Source organism: Ovis aries, chromosome X (assembly GCF_016772045.2).
Source record: "Ovis aries strain OAR_USU_Benz2616 breed Rambouillet chromosome X, ARS-UI_Ramb_v3.0, whole genome shotgun sequence".
In the NCBI taxonomy this organism is placed as follows: Eukaryota; Metazoa; Chordata; class Mammalia; order Artiodactyla; family Bovidae; genus Ovis; species Ovis aries.
The window spans coordinates 28672882-28688442 of record NC_056080.1 but is presented as its reverse complement, the minus strand read 5'-3'; the positions used below and the strand labels follow the sequence as shown (position 1 = coordinate 28688442).

At 39.5% G+C, this 15561-nt stretch overlaps 1 protein-coding gene and 1 non-coding gene across 2 annotated transcripts in view; one reads left to right on the top strand and one right to left on the bottom strand.

Annotated features, from left to right (window-relative positions):
* The window catches only part of IL1RAPL1 (interleukin 1 receptor accessory protein like 1), a 1455753-nt gene that overhangs the window by 68962 nt on the left and 1371230 nt on the right, over nucleotides 1–15561 (bottom strand). The window lies entirely within an intron of this gene.
* TRNAK-CUU (transfer RNA lysine (anticodon CUU)) lies at nucleotides 14673–14745 on the top strand. Its single transcript has one exon. It is a non-coding gene; the product is annotated as a tRNA-Lys (tRNA).

Genomic DNA, 15561 nt, shown 5'->3' with positions numbered 1-15561 from the left:
TTTGGCCTGTGGATTATCCCAAGCTGAAATCAAGGCCTGAAAGACAGCAAGAAAATCTGACTTCCCCGGTAACTGTCTAAAAGAATTTAGATAGAGGGCCTGTTCCTAGAATAGAGCTATCACCAGAGACATCTGCAATGGACGAGGTGTGGTGGTGGGGATTTTAGGAAGCACTTAGAGATTAGAGTCCACTCTGCATTCCATGCTCTCTGCCTAGAGCAGCAAACATTTGTCTACAAAACCTTTCTTTTTCTATTCCCATATGCATTGCCTTCTTCCTCTGTCAAGTCCCAAACCACTACCTCCAATATCCTCTTTTGTCTTTAGCTGCAGATGGTATTTAAGGTGATGGTTTTGTCCATTTTGGTGAGTTACTCAGTTTTCTTGGGTCTCTCCCAAGTATACATGTCATTATACTTTTGTTTGATTTTCTCCTGCTGAACTGTCTCACGTCAATTTAATTCTTAGACCAGCCAGAAGAAACTAAAAGGGTAGAAGGCAATTTCTCCCTTCCTAGAAGCATCTAGAACAATTCATGGTCACCAAGCTGAAGAGGAGGGACGCATCAGGAATCAGCAAATACCTGGTGCCACCTGATTCCTTCATCCTTGGGAGGTATGATGTTGTACCTGAGTGTTGAGAAGATGGGAATTATGCTTATTATTTTGATTGTATAGCATGTGAGATCTTAGTTCTCTGACCAGGGATGGAACCTATGCCCCCTGCAGTGGAAGTGCAGAGTCTTAACCAGTAGACCTGCAGGGAAGTCCTAACAGAAGTAGGAAACTGGTAAGTGCTCAGTGGAAAACATCTAATTGCCAAGGAATGGATTTGCTCCCAAAGGTTATTCAGAAACTCTTGGTGGTGATGGTGTATGGGAAGAACGATTTGGGGGAATTTTTTTGAGTCAACATACATGTAAAATTCACCAGCCTAGCCATTTTTAAATGCAACAGGGAAGTCCATTTTTGCTCATCAGTTGAAAAAAGTAGATGGGAAAAGAGACTTGTGGTTTGCTTTCTGCCAAAGACATCAGAATCACTTATAATTTTATTCATTTCTAAAATTGTTTTGAGTCATCCACAAAGTAGACTTTTTTTGGCAATGCAAACATTTTTAGGTTTTTTGTTGTCAAGGCCTTAACTAATCTCAACTCTCTGTGATTGCATCTTGAGAAGACATCTCCTTTATTTTTGCTCCATTAATTACATAGCCATGGTACTAAATCTGTCATCGATTTTTTTTTAACTCTTGTGATGCTTTCTCATCCTTCCGAAGATTCACATTTTTAAAACAATTTATTCCATTTTCAGCCTCCAGGGATATTTAAATCAGTCATTAACATACATCGAGAAAGCATTTGTCTGTGGCCAGCAAATTCAGTAGACCTTAGTTTCAAAAGCAACTGAAGCAAGAAAGAAAATAACAGAGGTAGAGGAAAAATAGGAGTAGGAAGAGGAGGAATGAGATGGAAAATGAAACGAGGAGGAAAGGAAGGCATTTTAGTGGTGGTGGTGAAGAGTATTGGCCCCAACAGCTTATGCAAGGGTAACTGTTACACTGAGGTTGCCATGTTCTTGAGTGAAGATGCTGCCAACTTTTTTGTGCTTAGTCTGTCTTCTCCAAATACCAACTGGTATCTATTGAGGCAGAGATCAATAAATGCCTCTCAGTGTCTATTAGCCTTCTTCCTTTGAGTAATATAACCCCCCAAATTTTAGATGGACACACAGCTACCAAGCTACAGATGATATTTCCTAGTTTCCTTTGCAGGTGAAAGAAAGAAAGAAAGTGAAGTCGCTCAGTCGTGTTCGACTCTTTGTGACCCTGTGGACTGTAGCCCACCAGGCTCTTCCATCCATGGGGTTTTCCAGGCAAGAATACTGGAGTGGGTTGCCATTTCCTTCTCCAGGAGATCTTCCTGATCCAGGGATTGAACCCGGGTCTCCCGCATTGTAGGCAGACACTTTACCATCTGAGCCACCAGGGAAGTCCCTAGATGTGGCCAAACGACAGAGATCAGGCCAATGAGATGTATGAGGAAGTGATGTATACAATTTTGCATTCATCTCCTTTATGATGAAGCCTCAGCCCTGGACTTTCTTTCTCCCTGTTTTCTGTAGGCTGGAAAGCAGATGTGCCAGTGAACTGGTTTCTGTCATACAGATGAAGACAAAAATGGTAGAGCAATAAGGTGTAATGGACCTGGGTCCCTGAATGACATCATGAAACAGAATCATCCACCGGTTTGAACTTCTCTATATTAGTCTATTTGGTGAGAGAAATACACATCTAGTTTGCTAAAGACATTGTATTTTGGGGTACCTTGTTATCCAATACCTTTAGAAAGGATTTTTTTAAAAAATCTTCTCTCCCAGGCTGCAGTGTGACAGAATAATATTCATGCCACTATACCAAATAATTTAATCTGCTTACTGATATAGACAAGAACCACATTTACCTCCTGCTAATCCTCTAATAATTTCCCACAATACCTATATACAAAATACAGAAACAGAAAACTACAAATGCTCTTTTTGAGGAAGAAAGTATAACATAGAAATGAGTCTCTTTTTAAGAAAGAATGTAGCTTTTACTGGAGGAAAACTATAAGGAGTTTACTTAGGTTTTGGTTTACTTAAGGGTAATATAGTCAATTGGCTTCCCTGGTGGCTCACTGATAAAGGAGCCGCCTGCCAGTGCAGGAGATGCAGGTTTGATCCCTGGGATGGAAAGATCCCCTGGAGGAAGGCATGGTAACCCACTCCAGTATTCTTGCCTGGAGAATTACATGGATAGAGGAGCCTGGCAGGGTACAGTCCATGGGGTCGCAAAAGAGTTGGACATGACTGAGTGACTAAACAACAACAGTAATACAGTCAATAGCATCTGTTCTATTTTTGCTGTTGTTGTTTCTTTTGGTTTGGGGTTTTTTGAGGGGCCACACAGCATGTGGGATCTTAGTTTCCTGATCAGGATCAAACCCACAACCCTCGCAGTGGAAGTGCAGAGTCTTAACCACTGGACTGTCAGGGAAGTCCCAATATCATCTGCTCTAAAACACATATAATACCTTGTGATTTAAAAAGGGTATTTTGTTTCATTGCTTCTTAAATGGACTGACTGCACTGAAATAAAAGGTCCAATTCCAGTTACATTTTGCTATAGCTGCATTTTAATGAAACACCCTTCTCTAAGTTTCCTAACACTCAGGGTCTTAAGAGATAATTTGGATAGGCATAAAGCCTGCTTTTCTTATCTTTTAAAAAATATAAGCCATAATCCTTAGGTTTATGTGGCTTTCAAGGTTAACGAAATATTCTCCAGGAAGTTTTATAAGCTTTTAAAACATAGCTAGTGTAGGACATAATGACAGCTCAGGCATGATGTTTATTTAAAATGTAAATGAACATTCAATGAACTCACAATTTTGTGTTTTCTTGGTTCCTGCCTAGAAGGGCTATTGTTGGTCAGCATTATGTTAAAAGTACTCAGTGTAACTGCTGGTGTTTTATATAATGCTTTCTGTGCTTGTCTCTCCTCCACAGTGGTTTAGTAAAATGCTTCTGACAGCTTTTGAGCCTAAACTATACTATGAAGCTTGGTTTCTTGGTCCACATTTGATTGAAGGAGAAATGATAGCAGTTTGAAGTTTTTATGCTGAGTTAATCAGGAAAAGTTTCAGAAGTTGATAGCATTCGTATTTTCAGTACTTTAAAAAAATTCACTGTTATTTTCATTTCCAACCTGCAAAACAGCTATTTCTTTCAGTTCTTTTCATTCTTGAAAAAGACATGTCATTCTCTTGGAACCTGTATCTCCCTTCTCAGTCTATTCTACCACTGGTGTCTTTAAAATCAGTTGAAAGCAACCCTGCTGTTCTCACTTTCATGCCTCTTTCCTGATCTCAGAACCTCAGGTTCAAGGAGATATTTTCCCCCCATGCTTAAAAGTATTTTTATTGTCTCTCAACCTGCAATTTCTTCTGAAGTTGTGGTGTTATTACTAATTTTTTCCTTCCTTTTGGGGTTCCCAATCTCACTTTCTATAATTCAATTCTCCCTCATGGGGTTATCTTTACTTTTGGCCCTTTTAGCAAAAACCAGCATCTTATTAAAACTCACACATACCCCAATACCAGACCAGACTAGTTGCTTTTCTGTAAGCTATTGAGAGGTTTTCCATGTGATTTTTAATCACAACTGCCTTATGCAAGGCTTATGAGATGCTGATCCAGAAGTTTTATAACCGTCAAGATGTCCTCAATAAAAGAGACTATAATGCAGCATCTGAGACGTGCCAGCATCTAATAAAAGTTATCGCTTGAGAATATCTTTAAACTTTCTTACCTACAGAAGGTATATGATTTTCTGAAGTCTATTTTTGTGCCCATTATTATTATTCTATGATTTTTAATTTATGTTTTAATATTGGCAATTCTCTAGGTGGAAAGTTATAGAAGTAAATGAAAATAACGGAATCTTGTCTTTAGAAAAATGACCACTTGTATCATTGAAGACAGATGAATGCTTCCTCCACATCTTTCTGGAATCATTCACATGACTGTTGTTCTACCTGTAGTTACATTAATAAGCTGTTTTTTACCCCCTAACACTTGAATCTCAAGCAAGAATGCCCTTAAATACCCCTAATCGATATAGGTAAAATAAAGCAATTACTTCTAAATGTTTTCCAGGAAACCCTGGTTACTTTTACACAGCCCAAGATAGAGCAAAAAAATAAAGTCATTTGTTCATATCTGGATGATATTTTATAACATTAACTCCTTGGTGCTAGCTGTTGGAATATGCTGTATTGAAAAGTTAATGGCAAGTTTTGCTAATAGGATGTGCCTTCTGAATCAAACAGCATCTTGAGTTAATCAAAATACTCATTGATCTGATTAACTTGATCAATCTGATACTTTAATTTGCCATGACCATGCCCATCACACAGTAAAGCAACATAATTATAGCAAAAGTTAAGACAAAATTAATAAAGCTATTAAACCCAACCAGATTCTTGTGAGCAGAAAATTGCAGTGCTAAAACATTACTTAATTAATACTTATTTCTAGCACTACTTAGTCCAAAGATATTCTCCTTGACTTATTCATTTGAAGTAAGAGAAAGATGCTTAAGATTCTACAGAGGAAGCTTTAAAGCATTTTGACATATCTTGGTTACTTCTTTCTTGTCTTCTTTGCCTTTATTTTTCAAGATTTATATAATGTAGAAATAACGCTTTTATAATTTAGGCAAAAAGTTAACAATAGCATTAACATGTCATCATACATTCTACTTCAAGGTAGCAGAGCAGACCATGCACCATCTTCTTCTAACTCTTTTCTCCAACAGTTTACAGTCATAGAAGGCTGTTGAAGAAACACCTCTCCCTCAATCTAGATCTGCTCTGCGACTTGAAATATGCTGAGAAAAGTACAGCTGTAAAGACTATAGATTAGTGATACTCCTTGGAATCACAGCATTAACATATGTATTAGAGAAGACCCCTTTCAGGCTTCCCTAGTGGTCCAGTGGTTAAGAATCCATCTACCAATGTAGGGGACACAGGCTCAATCCCTGGTCTGGAAAGATCCCACCTGCTGTGGAACAACTAAGCCAGAGTCGCAGCTACTGCAGCCCACATGCTTAGAGCCCATGCTCTGAAACAAGTGAAACCACCACAACGAAAAGCCTGTACACCACATGCATACCACAATGAAGAGGAGCCCCTGCTCACCACAACTCGAGAGGGAAAGCCCACACAGCACTGAAGACACAGTGCAGCTAAAACTTAATTAATTAATTAATAGAGGAGACATCTTTCTCATCCATAGTTAGGGACTATGGGTTTTTCCAACACAGGTAAAATTTTAAAATTAGCCTTGTTGAAAGTGTGTTCATTTTTAGGCTAGCTCTCCTCTTTCCATCACCTTACTCCAAAAACAGGGGTTTGGTACAGTATGAATGAAACCCTTCCACTTAAGAGTTCTTTTTCGCCCCCAACAAGAAATAAGGTTATAACCTGTAGCAACACTTGTTCTTCTTAGAGAGCCAAACAAGAGGTGGGAACAGTATTTATGCTTTCTACTTTATTAAGGCAAGCACTGTCACTTCCCTTTGTTCAATTACTTTCTTAAAATTTTCAGAGAGCCTCTATTCTCACTGGAACAATCAAGACTATTCATCTTAGAGAAATATGGCCTGAAAAAAAGTGGAAAGTAGACATATTTCCTTTCAATATTAGGAATGGTTATTTGGGATGGGAGAGAGAGAAAGGCACAATGAATTATTTGCATACATACAGGCAAGCAGTGCCCTTGGAACAGTTGTGATGATAAATAAGCTGATTTTTTTAATCCCATCCTCTAATCTCTCCATTACTTCCTTCACTGATCCTCCGAGCGCCAGTATGTTCATGAAATACAATGATTACCAGACCCCTCACCCTGGCACCCACCATGGCCTGCCACCTTTGAGACTGCACATTGTGACAGCTTTGTAATGAATTGTCTGACTTGACTAGGCTGAACTGCATTTCCCAGAATTCCATTGTCTTGTATGTGCCCAGTTAGGGTAGGCTACAAGAGAGATTCTCTCACACTAGTGGAAGGATGGAAAAGAGGGAGCAGCCATTTTGGAGCGTGAGTGTGTATGTGTGTCTGACCATGTGTACATTGTTACTGATGAGCCGACGTGCCTCACTGACATGAAGTAGCAGTTGGGCCTGAAATTGCTCATTTCCCCTGGGTCTTCTGCCAGCGTCTCTGACTCCCGCACCAGTGGTGTGTGTTTAGCTCGATAAAGGGCCCTGGATCATTCTCTTTGGTAAGCTCAGAGGCAACAAGAACTTGACACGGGTTTCAGTCCATCCTAGGGGAATTCAAGCCTGCTCATTCTCTCCCCACTTGATGGCTTGCCCTGTGGACTGCAATTCCAGCTTGTGCTCATTGGGTTCTATCTCACTTATTATCTGACTCTTCCTGACTTCCTGCCTGTGAACTTCAGGCTTCAGCATGAGATGCAGAGACAGCCATGTGAAGACTGCTTGGGTAACCCTCCCTGCACAAAAGTAAACTTATATGTAAAAACATGTTGTTTTAGTTGCTAAGTCATGTCAGACTCTTTTGCAAACCCATGGACTATAACTTGCCAGGCTCCTCTGTCCATGGGATTTCCCAGGCAAGAATACTGGAGTGGGTTGCCATTTCCTTCTCCAGGGGATCTTCCCAACCCAGAGATTGAACCTGTCTCCTGCACTGGCAGGTGTTCTTTCCCGCTGAGCCACCAGAGAAGCTTGTATAAACATATACATGTATGTATACATTTTCTATGTTGGCTGTTTCTCCCTTTAACCCTCTTCACATGCTTTGCATGCATGGATGGGTTCATATAGATCAATAAGCTAAATGTCTTTACCACCCACATTTTACTGATCTCCAAATTTAAGTCTTTGGCTAGGGCTTTTCTCTTACATCTTTTTTATTTCCTTGTCTCTTTACCAGATTGTAAACTTATATAAAAGCAAAAGTTGCATTTAAATAAAAATGTATGAACTGTACACCCTCTTATTTGAGCTCCAAGGACTCCCAGGGCATCATTAGTGACAGTGTAAAAGTTTCAGAGATTAAATCCATAAGGAAACACAAGAGCTTTTTCCTTGTCCTATGAGGATTCACAAACAAATAAGCAAACAAGATAACATTCAAAAAGGCTTCAATGCCAGAGAACTAGAAAATGCTGTCCTATTCTTAGGAACTACTTACAGTAACACATTCTTGTCAATACTGAAAAAGTAACTGTATACTTAAGTGAGAGTCTAAGGTAGGTAAATTAGAAGCTAAATCTAGGCAACTATATCAAATCACACTTGAGTGAGAAAATAAAATGTGATATGTAATCAAAGCCATGATATTATATTTAACATTTTCAGAACCTATGAGCAACTATAGCCAGATTAGTGCAAAGACTCATAACTGCCCAATGGACTATTTCCCTGCTGCTGCCGCTGCTGCTGCTGCTGCTGCTAAGTCGCTTCAGTCGTGTCCGACTCTGTGCGACCTCATAGACGGCAGCCCACCAGGCTCCCCCGTCCCTGGGATTCTCCAGGCAAGAACACTGGAGTGGGTTGCCATTTCCTTCTCCAATGCATGAAAGTGAAAAGTGAAAGTGAAGTCGTTCAGTCGTGTCTGACCCTCAGCAACCCCATGGACTGCAGCCTTCCAGGCTCCTCCGTCCATGGATTTTCCAGGCAAGAGGACTGGAGCAGGGTGCCATTGTCTTCTCTTGCATTATGTTTCAAATCTGTATGAATTTGAATGAGTATGAATGAGGTAGGCGTGCGTGTGTGCATGCTGCAAACAAAATAAAGGACTTCCAATGACTATGAAGGGAAGAGAAGTGTTAGTCGCTCAGTCGTGTCTGACTCTTTTTGACACTACAGATTGTATCATCTGTCCATGGGATTCTCCAGGTAGGAATACTGGAGTGGCCTACTCAAGGGGATCTTCCTGACCCAGGGATTGAACCTGTGTCTTTTGAGTCTCCTGTATTGGCAGATGGGTTCTTACCACCACCGCCACCTGGGAAGGCCCATGATGTATGTGTAAAATTACTTACTAAAGACTTTCTATGTTTAGCAAACTCATCGAAATGGTATTAATAGTCACATAAAATTAATGAGGGCTTCCCTTGCAGCTCAGTTGGTAAAGAATCTGCCTGCAGTGCAGGAGACCCAGGTTCGATCCCTGGGTTGGGATGATCCCCTGGAGAAGGAAATGGCAACCCACTCTAGTATCCTTGCCTGGAAAATCTCATGGACAGAGGAGCCTGGTGGGCTGCAGTCCATGGGATCACAACTGAGCGACTAACATTTACTTACTCAAAATTAATGAAAAAATTTCCAAATCTTCACTGGCTACAATTTAAAGGTTTTTAAGATACATTACATTGGTATTTGACTCATCTCCTTTCTGCTTAAAAAAAATCATATCTTTCTATGTAAACTGAGGAAGATTTTCATAGGTGTTGCAACTCACATTATAAATCAAACCATCACACTCATTCCTCTTAAGTGAAGATTTTCATTTTCACATTGGCTTCCTATTCATTCCTAAGAGTGTGTATCTTTATCTTTTGGGTAAATCATAGGGAAGCCTCCTTCTTAAAATCTATACAAATATAACAATGTCCAACAAAGATATCACCAACACATCCATCTAAATGAGACTTCTTAGAGGAGGTTCAAAGAATCCTGAGACTCACAGCTGATGAGGACTAAAGTTTAGTTTGGACTAAAAGGCCTTTCAGTGGCTATTAATGGCGACAACTTCTCAGTGTCTGCTCATGGTCATTGGGAAAGTATCAATAGGACTCCTATCCTGAATCAAGAGAGTATGGAAGCTTAGACCTTCCTCAGGGAGCAGAGGAACAGAGGGCAATCTGACCTAAAGCAAAGGCTTGACTGTTATTCTACTGGTGTAAAGTGAAAGTGTTTGTCGCTCAGTGGTATCTCACTGTTTGCGGCCCTATGGACTGCAGCCTGCCAGGCTCCTCTGGCAGGCTCCTCTGTCCATGGGATTCTCCAGGTTGGAGTGGGTTGACATTCTCTTCTCCATGGGTTTTTCTATTGGTACTGGCATCTTTTATACTATTTTTAATGAGTTGATTTGAATAGTTCATAAAAAAGAAACTGGGAGTGAAAGAAAGAGAAAGCAGCTTAGGTATAAAAGGATGGTTATACACAATGGAATATAGGAACCCCTTTGTCAAGAGGAGGAGGCTAGCATTGAGGCAGCCCTCATGGTGCTCCAGTACACAGGACTCAGGGGCAGTGAACCAAGAGAAGAGATTTCAAACCTGGCTGTGTATCACTGTAGCCCAGAAGCCAATAAACTATTTATTTAATAAACTTTCATGATGACTCAGGTGCATAGCAGGTTTTGGAACCTCTGGGTTTTTATCTGCTGTGACAGAAATGAACGAACCTGAAATACTAGAGGCAGTGGATGGGGCCTTCAGAGTGTGTGCAATGCCCAGAAATTGCATATGCCACAGTGCAAGTCCCAGCTGGAACCTGAGTTGTCTTGAGTGGATCAGAGTAACCACGAAGGTTTGAAGATTCACAGGCCTAGAAATGGTGTTCAAGGAGAGCCTCCAAGACTAGCAGGTAGATCTGGTTAAAGAGTGGGCAGAATTTATAAGAAAACTATGGACTGGCTAAAATCAGGTAAAGTTGGGATAAGTGGATAAGCCTTGATTTCTCAGTGGTAGGAGTTGCTAAATAGTATAATAAAGTCTAATGATCTGTATTTTGGAAAGCAGACATTTTCTCTGGAGACTATTGAAATGTAGTTAGCATAATTAGGATCAAATCATCATCTTTTTCTGGGGGCAGAATGAATTTGGTGGAGGGCTTCCCTGGTGGTTCAGTGGTAAAGAATCTACCTGCCAATATAGGAGACATGGGTTTCATCCCTGGGTTGGGAAGATCCTCTGGAGAAGGAAATGGCAACCCCTCCAGTATTATTGTCTGGGAAACCCTCGGACAGAGGAGCAGGGAGGGCTACAGTCCTGGGGGTCACAAAGAGTCAGACACGATTGAGCAACTAAATAATAACTGTTCAGTTCAGTTGCTCAGTCTTGTCTGACTCTTTGCGACCCCATGGACTGCAGCACGCCAGGCCTTCCTGTCCGTCACCAACTCCCAGAGGTTACTCAAATTCATGCCCATTGAGTCAGTGATGCCACCCAACCATTTCATCCTCTGTTGTCCCCTTCTCCTCCTGCCCTCAATCTTTCCCAGCATCCGGGTCTTTTCAAATGAGTCAGCTCTTTGCATCAGGTGGCCAAAGTATTGGAGTTTCAGCTTCAGCATCAGTCCTTCCAATAAATATTCAGGACTGATTTCCTTTAAGATGGACGAGTTGGATCTCCTTGCTCCAGGGACTCTCAAGAGTCTTCTCCAACACCACAATTCAAAAGCATCAATTCTTTGGTGCTCAGCTTTCTTTATAGTCCAACTCTCATATCCAAACATGACTACTAGAAAAACCATAGTCTTAACTAGACAGACCTTTTTTGGCAAAGTAATGTTTCTGCTTTTTAATATGCTGTCTAGGTTGGTGATAGCTTTTCTTCCAAGGGGCAAGCATCTTTTAATTTCATGGCTGCAATCACCATCTGCAGTAATTTTGGAGTCCCCCAAAATAAAGTCTGCCACTGTTTCAACTGTTTCTCCATCCATTTGCCATGAAGTGATGGGACCAGGTGCCATGATCTTTGTTTTTCTGAATGTTGAGCTTGAAGCCAACTTTTTCACTCTCCTCTTTCACCTTCATCAAGAGGCTCTTCAGTTCCTCTTTGCTTTCTGCCATAAGAGTGGTGTCATCTGCATTACTGAGGTTATTGATATTTCTCCTGGAAATCTTGATTTCAGCTTGTGCTTCATCCAGCCCAGTGTTTCTCATGACGTACTCTGCATATAACTCAAATAAGCAGGGTGACAATATACAGCCTTGAAGTACTCCTTTTCCTATTTAGAACCAGTCTGTTGTTCCACATCCAGTTCTAACTGTTGCTTCTTGACCTGCATACAGATTTCTCAGGAGGCAGGTCAGGTGGTTGTGTATGCCCATCTCTTTCAGAATTTTCCAGAGTTTATTGTAATCCACACAGTCAAAGGCTTTGGCATAGTCAATAAGCAGTAATAGATGTTTTTCTGGAACTCTTGCTTTTCAATGATCCAGCAGATGTTAGCAATTTGATCTCTGGTTCCTCTGCCTTTTCCAAAATCAGCTTGAGCATCAGGAAGTTCACAGTTCACGTATTGCTGAGGCCTGGCTTGGAGAATTTTGAGCATAACTTTATTAGCATGTGAGATGAGTGCAATTGTGTAGTAGTTTGAGCATTTTTTGGCACTGCCTTTCTTTGGGACTGGAAAACTGATCTTCCCAGTCCTGTGGCCACTGCCGAGTTTTCCATATTTGCTGACATATTGAGTGCAGTACTTTCACAGCATCATCTTTCAGGATTTGAAATAGTTCAACTGGGATTCCATCACCTCTACTAGCTTTGTTCATAGTGATGCTTCCTAAGGCCCACTTGACTTCACATTCCAGGATGTCCGGCTCTAGGTGAGTGATTACACTATTGTGATTATCTGGGTTGTGAAGATCTTTTTTGTACAGGTCTTCTGTGTATTCTTGCCACCTCTTCTTAATATCTTTTGCTTCTGTTAGGTCCATACCATTTCTGTCCTTTATTGAGCCTAACTTTGCATGAAATGTTCCCTGATATCTCTAATTTTCTTGAAGAGCTCTCTAGTCTTTCCCATTCTGTTGTTTTCCTCTGTTTCTTTGCATTGATCACTGAGGAAGGCTTTTTTATTTCTCCTTGCTATTCTTTGGAACTCTGCATTCAAATGGGCATATCTTTCCTTTTCTCTTTTGCTTTTTGTTTCTCTTCTTTTCACAGCTATTTGTAAGGCCTCTTCAGACAGCCATTTTGCTCCTTTGCATTTCTTTTTCTTGGGGATCATCTTACTCCCTGTCTCCTGTACTGTGTCACGAACCTCCATCCATAGTTCTTCAGGCACTCTGTCTATCAGATCTAGTCCCTTAAATCTATTTCTCACTTCCACTGTATAATCATAAGGGATTTGATTTAGGTCATACCTGAATTGTCTCTTGGTTTTCCCTACTTTCTTCAATTTAAGTCTGAATTTGGTAGTAAGGAGTTCATGATCTGAGCCACAGTCAGCTCCTGGTCTTGTTTTTGTTGACTGTATAGAGCTTCTCCATCTTTGGCTGCAAAGAATATAATCAATCTGAATTTGGTGTTGACCGTCTGGTGATGTCCATGTGTAGAGTCTTCTCTTGTGTTGTTGGAAGAGGGTGTTTGCTATGCCCAGTGCGTTCTTTTGGAAAAACTCTATTAGCCTTTGCCCTGCTTCATTCTGTACTCCAAGGCCAAATTTGCTTGTTACTTCAGGTGTTTCTTGACTTCCTACTTTTGCATTCCATTCCCCTATAATGAAAAGGACATCTTTTTTGGGTGTTAGTTCTAGAAGGTCTTGTAGGTCTTCATAGAACCATTCAGCTTCAGCTTCTTCAGCATTACTGGCTGGGGCATAGACTTGGATTACCATGATATTGAATGGTTTGCCTTGGAAACGAACAGAGATCATTCTATCATTTTTGAGATTGCATCCAAGTACTGCATTTCAGTCTTGCTGACTATGATGGCTACTCCATTTCTTCTAAGGATATCAACAGTAGGAACCCTTATCTAATATTAGTTACAATCAAGGTTTTTGGTTTTTCCACAGTAAGCACTGCTTTATCCAAAAAGTTCTTCACTCTTTGTATCCCAATCACTGCAACCTGGGTGCATGAGGGGGAGTGGGCTGGGGCTATTTTCTAACTATTGCTAATTTCTGGTATTTAGTTTCAATGGATACCAACCGATTTAAAGTTATGGCTGTGCTCCCCAGTTACAAGTTTCCCATTTATTACAGAAGCTGCTTCTCTTAACTCTCAGGTGGGAATGAATTTAGCTGATAAATGGAATAGTCAGTGATAGAATAAGGTGGGGGGGGGAGAATTTAAACACTACAAAATAATTTTGACCTTGAACTTTTCCTGCATCTTTAACATTCTTATTCCTTAGTTATATTAAAACTTCTTTAATGACAGATGGTGCAAGGTTATATTATATGTATATGATATATATGTATATGCATGAATTCCATATGTGTATATATATACGTATACATACATATATGAAGTAAAGGATACGCTAAATCAGATGGTCATGGTAAAAAAGATTCAAAGAGTTAAGAAAGGTATAAGATAAAGAATAAAGAGCTCCTACTCACATTCCATGCCTTAGCTTCACCCTTCTGGACATAACCACTGAAACAGTTTCTTCTATATGTTTTTCAACTAATATTATACATACCCAAACATATGTATATATGCACATAAATTTATATAAATTTGAACATGCATGAGCAGTATACACACATGTGTGTATATGAACACATACACATATATTCTTTACAAAGTACACGTTATAATATATCAGCATAAGTAGCTCTATTTTATCATTCCAACAGCTACAGAGTGTTCTAGTATGTGAATCAGAGCTTATTTCACCAATCCATATTCATGAAAATTTTAATATAACTTTTGGTACTTATTATTATCAAAAGGGCTGTACTCAACCTCTTTGAATAGATATCTTTACAGTAAAGTATAGCACATATTTTGAAATGGGTCATGGATAAAAATAGGAAGTTTGAAGAGTAAATTTGAAACTGGTGAACATACTTAAGATAAATGAGGAATAACAATCTGAAATGATGAAAGGTTATGACAGTCATGAAGTTTCATACCCACACTATTCCAATCAGTAATAAACAGCAGTGAATCTAGTTTCTTAATTCAAATAGGATTTTTAACTTGGTGATGTAAATGAGCCTCCATTTTAGCATCTGGCACATAAAAAAACCAAACCAAAACAAAACATGAAGCTATGTTCCATGAAACCATCACTATTCACTGACATTTTAAAATCAATCACACACATTAAAAAAAGAGCCATTTTTTTTACAGTTTAAAAAGAGAATTAGTGCTATTGAAAAAAAGCAAATAAATAAATCTTGGGAATTCCCTGGTGGTTCAGTGGTTAGGACTCTGCACTCTTACTGCTGAGGTCCCAGGTTCAACTCTTGGTTGGGGAACTAAGATTCCACAAGCTTTGTGGGGTGGCTAAAAAAGAGAATATAAAATTCATCTTGGAAGTATCATTTTTGGAAGTGAATTTCTTATAAGAGAAAATTTGGCTGAAAACTTGGATTGTAAAGATGCTAGAATCTATTCAGAGACAAAAGGAGGTAACCTAGCTGGAAAAAAAAAAAAAAATACGTGCTCTTCTTTTTTTACTACTAAGAAGGGACATCTTTTAAAGTACTCAAAATCACTGTAGAACAATTGCTTGCTAGATTCAGATTGCTTCTATCATTTATCTTATAGTTTTATCACAGACTACAAAAGGGCTGTACTAAATCTCTAGATGATTTGATATTTAATAAAGTCTTTGATTTCCAATATCGAGAATGATGATTCCTATGAAGATTTGTGAAGAACTGATGGAAAATAGTTGCTGAGAAGTTTTTCAGCAAGGTATATATTTTTTTAGTGAGCACGAAATTCGAAAAGTAACTATAAGGATATGTACACTGAAAGAGTCACATCAAAAAAGATAGAGGTAAAGTATGGTATCTATCATTCGAGCTACTTTTTACCCCAAATTTCTCAGCTGCTGTATTGTTCACAAAAGATACCATCTCAAAGAACTCACCATCTGATTCTTTCAAGGAGCTCAACACAGTGGTAAAAATAATAAACTGCATAAACTGTGGTTGAAATTTCCATCCTTTAGACATACTACTATCACAATGTGAAGTAACCTTAAAAGCCCATTTATCACACAATGTGTGATATACGGCACAGGGAAGAATTTTCAGACTCTATGCATAATTGTTAATTATCTTTAT